This window comes from Pelobates fuscus, chromosome 10, assembly GCF_036172605.1.
Source record: "Pelobates fuscus isolate aPelFus1 chromosome 10, aPelFus1.pri, whole genome shotgun sequence".
Lineage (NCBI taxonomy): Eukaryota > Metazoa > Chordata > Amphibia > Anura > Pelobatidae > Pelobates > Pelobates fuscus.
This window is the reverse complement of record NC_086326.1, coordinates 58,593,226-58,604,710: the sequence shown is the minus strand read 5'-3', so window position 1 is coordinate 58,604,710 and position 11,485 is coordinate 58,593,226.

Genomic DNA, 11,485 nt, shown 5'->3' with positions numbered 1-11,485 from the left:
TGCTACACAAAGCAAAGGCCACTGGAACTAGATGGTGGTCTCCCAGCTGGAGTCTCAATTAGAGCAAAAAAAGATCTTCTGTGCAGTACCAACCCCACCTCCTGCCATTCAAATCCTGACCTCTTACCAACTAACTATGCTGGTACAGCAATGTCGCAATGGCAATGTCACTTCATGTATTGTTTAAGCTTTATACCCCTAAGGCCTGCCTTGGTACACATACACACATCTATCAGTGGATAAAATATAATATATTAATATAATACAGTTAGATCTTCTGAAACCTTGTATAATTACAAACTATAAGTACTGTGAGGGCATAGAGCAGAGAGATGTTAATTTTGTTTGAGTACTGTTTTTCAGTTAAAATAAAATATTTAACATTAACATAAGGCAGATGACTGGTACTTACACACCCTGGAATCGACGCACCCACTCCCATAATTACATTCTAGGTTCCTAATGTCTTCGTTTATGTTAATGGGGTTTTTTTTGCTTCATATTTCTGGTAATTTAAAGACAATCCTGTTGGTAGTTGGATAAAATGTGAGGAAAAAAAATAATGAAATTTGTATATATCATAACAACAAAAGTAAAAAAAAAGTGTTTTTATATAGTGAAAGGTATTTTCTGAGCACGCTGAGTTAGCTAGTGCTGCAAGTCAGGTGACTTTTCTCTCAGTAAGGTGTAACAATAACTTTGTCTCCATGGAGATCCATTCACATGCTGATTCAGACACATGGTGCTCAGGTTGGTACAAATCCAGTTTTGTAACTGGATACAAATTAATTTTATGGTTCGCTGTGTTTAACTCTATACTTTATTGTGTGGTGTGTTTTTTATTCTGTTATACCGACCTGTGTATCAATGCATGTATGATATGACAGCCCCAACCACAAGTTTATAGTAAGATAGAGAGAGACAGACATATACCTATAGGTGTAGATTTAATAAAGTTGAGAAAGTGATTAACATCCACATTTTATAAAGAAATACTTAAAAAAAATAAACAAGTCATAAACAGGTGATGTTAAATATTGTCTTTCTATGTACCTCCCAACCTTCCTGGATCTGAAGGAACCGTCTTGATCATCTACTTTTTCTGTATAAATCCATGTTGGTTATGCCAAGGAATGTCCCATGAGCAGTGTGGTACAATTGCTGCACATTTCTGCACACACAAGAGCAGAATCCCATCGGCCCAGGGGCCAGAGGAGGAGTTGTGTCATTGCCAATGACAAGCATGCCCCCTCAAAGTGAGCAAATTGGTTCAATGCTCTTCCAAGGCTTCCCATGATGCAATGCTCTGAACTGCTCAGCTAGCGACAGGAATAGATCCTACCGGGTCCTCCTCTTGCCCCACTCTGCTAAAGTGGCAGTGTGCCAGTGAGGGAGATGGTTGATCACCCACCAGTTCGTAAAGGCACACAGCAAGGCAAGGACTTTGATTGTCCCTGTCGGCCTCAGCCCATGGCCATCATGGCTCCTAAAATGTCATGCAAAATATATAACTGACCAGAAAATATTCATATATTTAACTATATACATATACAGCTGTCAAATATGAAGATATAGTTTCAGATAATAAATAAATCTATGAAATACTCATATTGACTGGCTTACAATTTCACTGAAATTCCAACCTAGTCAAAAAATGTACTGACACTTCTAAAAACCGGACAGATATACTGTCTAGAAGTGTCAATCCCCCAGCCATCACCAGTGACGGCTGCAGGGAATTATCTCGGTCTATGGAGGATCATGAAGTCTCTTCCATAGACCTTAATGCTGTACTCTCACTCACTGGCCACCAGACTACCAGCCACAATGTCACTATCAGGGGTCTTTGTAAATTCCCCAGTCGGTGACAGTTTCACTTTAGACTCACTTTATCTGATTTTTATTTGGTGGGGGGGAGGGGGGGGGGGGGAGTGGTGGATGTATTTTGCAGGGAGCCTATATGCATTTGGATGGTACCCATATCCGATCTAAATTCACAGTTTTTAAAACTCTGCTTAACCCCAGATCTATTTAAAACATTTCACCATTACTGATATTCTAACAAATTGAAAGCAATAAACATAACTCAAATAAAATAAACACAAATCTTCATTGTTGACATTGAGAATTTCCCCGGGGCACAAACTATCTCTGGCTTCTTTGCATGCATTGTATGCACTTGTTTGAAAAGTTTTCACATCAATCACTTTAAAAAGAATACCGTTACATCTTTCCCACAATTCTTAGCATTCTCGATCCAACTGAGGGTTAGAAGGTGGGAGTGGAGAACACAAGGAGGATGTATACTTCAGGTAAATATATATTATCCTATACATTTGATGAAAATATCACAAACACAACATATCGATTTCATCTTTATGTAGAACTACCTGAATGAGACTTATAGATGGCAGATTAATTATTTGTGTTGTTTTTGGTTTTGGGGATGTGAGTGTCAGAACTGGACCATGGAGCAAATGGAAGAATGATGCCTGATCTGATGAATCGTGTTTTTTTTCTTTTACATCAGGTGGCTGGCTAGGTGTGTGTCCATTGTTTACATGGGGAAGAGATGGGAAGAAGGGCTGGCAGAGAGTGTTTTTCTTTGGGAAATGTTCTGCTGATAAACCTTGGTTCCTGGCATTCACGCGGATGTTACTTTGGCACATGCAACTTATCTCGAGATTGTTGCTGATCATGTACACCTCTTCATAGCAATAGTATTCCCTGATGGCAGTGGCCTATTTCCGCAGGTTAATGCACTCTGTCACACTGCAAAAATTGTTAAGGAATGATATGAGGAACATGACAAAGAGTTCAGGGGGTCACTTTGGCATCCAAATTCCCCAGATCTAAAATAGCAAATCCAATCCAAAGAGCCACCTCGTAACTTGCAGGACTTAAATGATCTGCTGCTAATATATTCGTGCCAGATACCACAGGACATCTTCAGAGATCTTGTGGAGTCCACCACTCGATACATCAGAACTGTTTTGACAGCACGAGGGGGACCCACATGATATTATAGGCAGGTGGTCTTAATGATGTGGCTGATCAGTGTGTGATGTCATGTCCCTTGTTCTTAATCACATACATCATTGCATTTTGTGGCAGGAGTGATACAGTTCCCATGAATACACTTTTTACAGTTTTCATACCTTAAAGGGGCACCCTAAGCACCAAAACAACTGTAGCAGGATACATGTAGTCATATTTTAATGTATGCTCTTTTGAAAGAGCATAAGATTCTGGCAATACATTATGCTAGCAGAGACATGGGGTGAGGCTGTGAGAGCAAACAGACCACCCCATGAAGCCAATATGGAGGAGACCGCATGGTTTTCTCGCCCCTGTTATGACCGCGACAATATCCTCTGCAAGCTTGATCATTTATTCACCAACTTCTGGCGGCAGCTTGATGGCAGGATACCCCGACCTGCCTCGTTACTGACGGGTTATTGCCTACCTCTAAGATCCCATACTGAGCCCTCTGCTTTACCAGTGGAGAAGGCTCCTGCACAGCGGTGATATAAGCAACACACTTCACCCAATCTCAGGACGACACTGAGGCATTCATCACAGCAGACCCACATAGGCTTACAAAGAAAATCAGAGGTGCTGAGACAAATCCCCAGTATGATCAGGGATGTATAAAGCAGGTTAGTAACGCAGTTCAGGTTGGAATGGAGCAGGTTGGTAATAAAGCTGAATTTGTAGAGTAGGTCAGGTTGGAATAAAGTAGGCTGGTAACAAAAGGATGATGACGTAGATCAGGTTGGTTTTCAATAAGAAGGTAGCAAAGAAGGTAAGTCCATGGGTATGATTACAGAAGCCAGGAACAGAAGTCTTTCTGGTTGACCATCAACTTCATTGTAAAGGCCCTTATTGAGCAGGGTATAGCCTTATGTAGGATTTGTAATCAGTCGAGGCAGGTGAGGATGATGAAGGTAAGTTCGGTTCTAGTGGTTAGGGAGGCCACTAGTGGTGGGAAACTAGAACTTGTTGTTATTAAAGAAACAGAAATAAAAGAAACATAATCCTTGGTTGTCAGGATAGGATCTTGACATTGGGTTTCTGCCTTTGTTTTTAAAAAATCAGCCCCCGTCCTTTTTATTTGCTTCAGCTCTGGTCATGAAGGTTTTAATTTGTTTCCCCCTTTTTGAGTCAGACTTGCCTTTTTATGGAGGAATTAAAAAAAATACTCGTCCTCACTGCCTTCTGGGCATGGATAACATCCTCAGTCAGGGTTGGTGTTCTGTCAGACTCCGTTTAATTGTCGAGCTGTGAGGGGAAACACATTCTGATATAAAACTGGATCTGACAGAACACTGGACTAACATAAGGGCTGTTACGTTATTGTGTATGTCAATTTCCATACTTTGTGCCAACAGCCTCACATACTGTGTAGCTGAATAGAGACTCACCACTCATACATATAATATGAATGCAGGGTTACCTAGTCTACATGTAACTAGAGTTACATATTGACACTAACAGCCAAACTTACACATGTGTCTCTCTCCATGCAATTACAAGCATACAGGCACATGATCTACCTCCTGCACATCCATTTACATAGAGGAACTTAATCCACACAAACAAATACTTAAATAGAGGCATAGAATCCCAAACACACAATTATTTACTTATAGACTCACGCTTTCACTTCTGCATTTATTTGTATACAGGCTCACAAACCAGCATGCATAAATATGTATACATGGTTGTCATACCCACATAATACCATACAGATGTATTTGCATACAGACATTAAAATAACACACACACATATGTATATAAATTCACTAAACTGTGAATTTCATTTAATTGAATGGAGGATTGCATGTCAGGCCTGCTCGTCCAACACCAGTGCGTGACCTCACAAATGCTCTAGTGGATGCATAGGCAAAAACGTACAAAGAAAAATGCCAAAGTCATGACGAACATCTTCCTAGAAGAGTGTAAGCTGTCATAGTTGCATAATAATGTCTTTGTACTTAGAATGCAATATCATAAAAGTCCCTGTTGGTGTAATGACCAGGTGTCCCAAGACCTTTGTCCATATAGTGTATGTATGTTCCAGTAACTGAGCATTATGGGAAATACAGTCTCCTATATGCCATAACCAGCCATCACTGATAATTGTTCCTGATACAGACTTATTTGTTGTCTTGTTCAACCACCCAGTAGCTAGTGATGTCTTTATATATGCCAGCATTAATAGTTTTCTGTATATTGAAGTGGGACATTATATTTATTTTCCCCCATATATAAATTAAAAGGCAGTAATAGGCCCACCAATACCTTAAGTCCCAGGCGAATGAAATCCTTAATCTGGATTCTGGCCCTATCCTCAGTGTTCTGTCAGCTTCAGTGTTGTCACATGGTCTTCAGTGATGTCACATTGTGATGTCACAGAGCAAACATGTCCATAGCCTGCACAGCTGAGGTTCCTGTCAATCCATCTTAGACATTGACAGCGCAAGAAAAAAAAAAAACAAACAAACAAGTGAAAAAAAAGGCGCTAGCAATAATAAAGATAAAATCTAAAATTGGAGCAATAGCCCAAAACACTCCAATAGTTACAGAAACAGAAAAAATTAGGTGCGCTAAAATGTAAAGTTTAAAGTGCAAAAAAAGCAGCTCACAGTGCAATAGCATAAAGTGCATAAATCAGTGTAAATAACACTCTTATTTACATATACATCATGTGTAGGTAAAACCACTTTAAAGTGATATAGTGTGCAAAAAATGGCTACTTACGAGTAGCAGCAGATTCTCAGATACATTTCATCACCAAATGTAGGAACATAAAAGGAATAAAAATATATATAGTGTGATATTGTAAAAATTAGCACAGAATTTAAGGTGAGGTAGGAAATGAGCTCACAAACATAGAGCAGATTAGCCTGCTCTACCTTGAATGGCCCAAAGGGAAAGACTTCCACTGTAGCTGGTATGGTAAGTGAAAAGCCTTTATTGCAGACAGGTTAAAATAACATAAAATTCACCCGGACCCCTCTGGCAGAAACGTTCCTCCTGCGGACATGTGCAGATTGACAGAGCAAGGACACAGGAGGAGAGAGCCATGGAGGCATACAGCTTTATTGTAGAAGATTCAGCCATTCTGGAACCAAGCAGACTTTTCTAATGGTTTTTAAAGGGTTTATTTAACCCTTTGGAAGGGGGAACCTATTCTGTGTAATATGGAAAAGGTGCAACATCACAGAGGACGCGTGCCGCCCAATCACAAGCTTCTCATAGATAATATATCAATATGCACAGAATTGACATTGGACAATCCGGAGCAGAGTGCAACTAGTCCCATGCACACAAATGCAAATAACTTAGTATGTGCAGTGTTTCGAGCTAAACCACTGCACATACATACTCCTACCACCATGACCACTTCATATCACTGTAGTGATCATGGTGGTTGCAGTAACCCTTTGAGGTTACTGTAATATGTACATGTGCATACAATGGTTTTGAGGCAGAGGCTGTAATATGTATTAGATTTGCATATTAGTATTAATTTAGATTAGGAGTTTGAGGAGTTCTTTTTACTGCGCATCATTACATCATCTTCACCAGGATTCTGTGCCAGTTATGAACAGATCTCTGTTTTTGTTTTTCTTTCATTGACATTTATAAATTTTGGCAACATGATTTGTTTTTGGTTTTTTATACTTACACATCCTTGACTTTATAAACTGGAAAAAAACATTAGTACCAACAAACTCTGTATTATCCTTGTACTGAGACAATTGTTATTTTTCGGAGAACGATTCATTAAGTGGATTCGCAAATGTATTTACTTTAGAATAAATATATGGAAACATTTTGAATATCATAATGTTAGATAGGTGCACACCCTTGTTTTATTGGGATAAATGATTCTATTATTATTAAATAATCTAATTACTTATATAACTATGTCTTAACATATTTCACGCCACTATACTATTTAGAGTTTGGTTTGACAAATGCAGTAAAAACTTTAATGTAGGCATACCGTTAAAGTGAGTTTTGAATTTATAATTGTGAACTTGGTTATAAAAGGCATTTCAGGGGTTCCATAAATAAACTTCAGGTGGTAGCAGCCAGTGAAACTGAAACATTAGTGATTAGGACAGCAAGGAGCCAGGTCACAAGAATCCGGGGAAACCTGTTCTGTCAAACTGTTTGAAAATGTTTACACAAAGAACTAGGGTATGCTGCAAGTACAAACCCTGCAGTGGGCCCTCCAGTGCCCTTATAATTAAGCAATTCTTGTTTCATTTGAATTGTTCACCATATAATACGTCCATTATTTAAAGGAATTATCTAAGGACTAAAACATCTTAATGTAGTGGTCTGGGTGCAAAGATGAAACCCCTTTTTTTTACAATGTAAAGCAATGTTTACATTTGTAGTAGACCAGCCACTAGAGGCACTTCCTAATTAAGACTTTGATAATGATGAATCCAGCAAATGCTTCTCATAAAGAAGCAGTGGATGAAATACTTCTCTGTGAGAAGCATCAGAATGACACAGCACAGCAGTTGCCAAACATGCTCTGTAGCTGCACAATGCTTTCTATGAGAAGCTGGATTGGACTAGAGATCATTCTGATTGATAATCGTGGGGGGATACGGCTGCCTAAGGGGACTGTTCTGGTGCTGGATTACAGGTAAGTGGACACCTAAAGCGTTTGATCTTGCTGAAGTGCTTTGTGTATCTGGAGTCTGTCATATTTGTGACAGTTTATAAAAGGGCTTATTTCAACAGAGTTCAGCTCTTTTTATAATTGGGGGAAAACGGACCTCCCTGGCTTTCACCCCGGGAGATTTCCTTAATATAGGTGTGCTGTGCTAGTGTGCACCTGCCTTCCCCCTTCTCAATGAGCTGTACTACATCTCATTTAGATGCATTGGAAAACCGCGATCACATGCACTTGTGGCTTCAATACAGAGTCTTTATTTGAAGCTTCTAAACGTCTGTGCTGGGGAGAGAGGGGAGGACTTTTTTAAACTCCCAAATAAAACAGGAAAACACACAAAAAATACATTCATTTCTATGGGGGTATATCTACTAAATCTTTTAAAGAAGTGTTCCTTTAATAGATTTTTGTATTTTATTGTTTTTTTTTTGTTTTTTTATAAATGATTTGATTTGCACTTGAGATAACACAAATTCACTGTCATCTTTTGATAAACAATATTCCTTTAACTCCTTACAACATATCTTCTTTCTATTGCCATTCTTAATGGCTTGAACTTCTCACAGGGATTTTTGCTGATTTGTTGTTTGTTAAAGGCAGTAACTGTCTGCAGATAAAAGGTCATGTGCTTGAGGAACTAAGTAGGTAAATGACAGATGACTAGAGTTGACATAAATTTCTGGTTAGTCTGGCAAGGAAGAAATCGAAAAAAAAAATCAGCTACTGAATATACCCAGTTACTGAATACAGAGAACATATTTTATATGCATAGGCTAACTTATTTATTTGGTTATTCTGGCTCAGATATGAATAATCTTACTTAAAAGACACGTTATAAACGGATTATTGTGCATCTTCTAAATGTATTATTATTGTTGCCGGTAAAATAGCGCCAACAGATTCCGTAGAGCTTTACACTAATATGGTATACCATATTTACAGTAAGTGTCTGTTACACAATATTTACAGTAAGTAGGTTATTATTGAAAATAATGTGTTTATTCCACTTTATAAGATAACAAACTCAACAGCGCCTTCTAGAGGTGGGCAGGGTTATTTACTTTGTTACTGAGCAAAGCTAAAATCGTATCTTCAGAACTCAGTTCTAATCTATCCACAAGTTACACCTTGGGTTCAAAATTTTAAGTGGCCCCGGTGATCTGCCACACAGTATCGGAGTCCCATTCCACCTACAGATGTGAGTTTGCATGTTACATTCCGGGAACAGGAAACTGAATCTCCTGTACCGCGCGGTACCCGGCCGGACTGAGAGCCAGGAGGAAGAGGAGCTCGGCCACGGTACAGGGAAGGGGAGGTGACGAGAGAGGAGTGCTGCAGCCATCTGAGCGCTCTCTATAGAGCACTCAGGCGGCTGCCGCCTTATAGGAAGCACCGGCTCTGCTTGGGGTCCCGGGCCAGCTCGGGGCCCCAAGCAATTGCTTGGTTTGCCTGCCCGCTAGCGACGGGCCTGGCTGTAAGTCAGTGAATAAATTAAAGATGATCTGTTTGCATTCTATAAAGCAGTATCTCTTTGTATTTTAATATACACTAGGTAAAGGGTTTGGATAAAAGTCATCCATTGTACATAAATACAAATAAAAAAAAAAACACATTCTAAGAACCTTCTGTAGTTCACTATGCATTTGTAAAGAGGTCAAAATAACACGGCATTCATTATATTCATAAAAAATATGCTTTATTAAAAGATACAAATGTTGAAGAAATTAAACAAAACTAAAGAACACAAATTACAAAAAGCTATTGCTAAAAGAGGTGTTTTTTTAGTTCATTGTTTTCTCTAGAAGTAAATTTACAAAAGCATTGTGTTCTCTAAATGTGCATATTGCTGGTAATAACAATACAATAGTCTTCCTACAGCAAGTAAAAACGTAACAATCACAACCTGCAATAAAATCTCCTCCAACCCACAGAGCAGGCACTCGAATTTTACAGTAAAATTCTATAGTGATGATTTATTGAAATCCAATCCACGGACACACATATACACTACACGTCTACACTAATTCAGATTTGATATCCATTGCCTATTGCCCTTGATTAAAACAGCACCTGTGTATAACACTTTGTTTTCAATTAACACTGCAATACTCAACCTTTAGACTGTAACCTGCTTGCATAATGTTGGATAAAACACAATCGTGGCAAATAATAAAGAATACCTTCCATGTGAGCCATTTAAAGGCAACTGCTACACACAGTCCCATCACAATTACTTAAAAGACAATTGCTTAAAAGACAATACAGAGACTCAGTATCACAGTAATTTTGGAGTCTCGTTCAAAGTAATTATTTTAGTTCTAGAATGATTCAATTGCTATAACAGTTGAAACTATCAAATACCCAGTATCACGTTTCTATAAAGTTGAAAATACATTCTTTATAAATAATTGCATAGAAATAATGAAATCACAAAATAGATCGATGCTCTTTTCAAAACCTCCACTCCCACCCACACAAAGAACTCTCATACTTATATTCTGCATTGCACCAGGCAGCACAGAACAGAACAGATATCCAAATACCATACAAAGATACACGTAAGCCAAGGCAGGTCAAAATCTAAAACTCCAGGAGTTGTGGATCAATTAATACAATGATACACTGCCAGCATAAAGAAACACTAACGTGCTAGGAATACAAATCTGTATTCCAAATGCTGTAGTGTCCATGTCCCTAGTTATAGACGCATAATACCTAGTACCGAATACCCATGTGTGTCACATTTGTTTTAAAAAAAAATTGAAAAGCTCTTTACTTGGCTTACGTTGCTACATATCTCTCTGCCTCCCTCAATGTCATGGAACAGAGGAACGTAGAGGAGCATTGGGGACTTGATGCGTGTTCAGAGAGCGTCCTGTGTGCATATAAGCTTCTCCATAGGAAAGCAACAAAAATGGCCCACTGCATCTGACATAAGAAGTCCTTTAAGACTGGAAATCATAAGTTGTAATTTAGTTGATCTGAAGTTCTACAAGAGCTGGGGGGGATCTGCATGTTGTCTCCCCTTGATATAAGATAATTATAAGGCCTAGCTATAAAATATACAGCCTGCAGGGTATTGCTGATTGTAATCCACTGATTGTATATACAGTTCCAGTGAACGACCCAATAAAATGTGAAATATTGCTGGGATTATAGATAACACAATTTTGAAATAAAATTTCAACTTTTGCTACATTTTATTACCACAGCTAGACATTTACTAGAAACGGTAAAAAAAAAAAAAAAGATAAACCTGTCTAGTATATAATTTGACCGTAAGTAAAACATAAAAAACATAGTGCTATTTTCTATCTGGAATTTTAAATATTAAAGTAGAAAGGTCTCCTTGTGAGACTTATGTACAAGCTGACAACTACGGGTCGAGCTATTTAATTAAAATTCTCACTGACATTTTGTTTTTCCCTCACATACGTCTTCCAACGTTGCATGTAAATGAAGTTACCCTCTGCACTGCTGCAATTATACTATAAATGTGTGTACACCGCACGGTTTCTCTGTAGAAGATAGATTATGGTGTGGAAAAATCTTCCTGAGAAACATATTGTTTTTCTTACTAATTCACTCGAGTAATCATTTCATTAGCATTTATTGGGGTGAGAGAATGTCGAATTGTCACTTCCAGGGATGGAGCAGTGGCACATTTATATTAAAATTGTTTCTGTGTGAGCAAAGCATGCATTTCTTCAACTCTACAAAGTGCTATCCAGTTGTTGGGCTAAAGTAACAGCCTCAAGCAGGAATACTTATCTTTGACTCTGT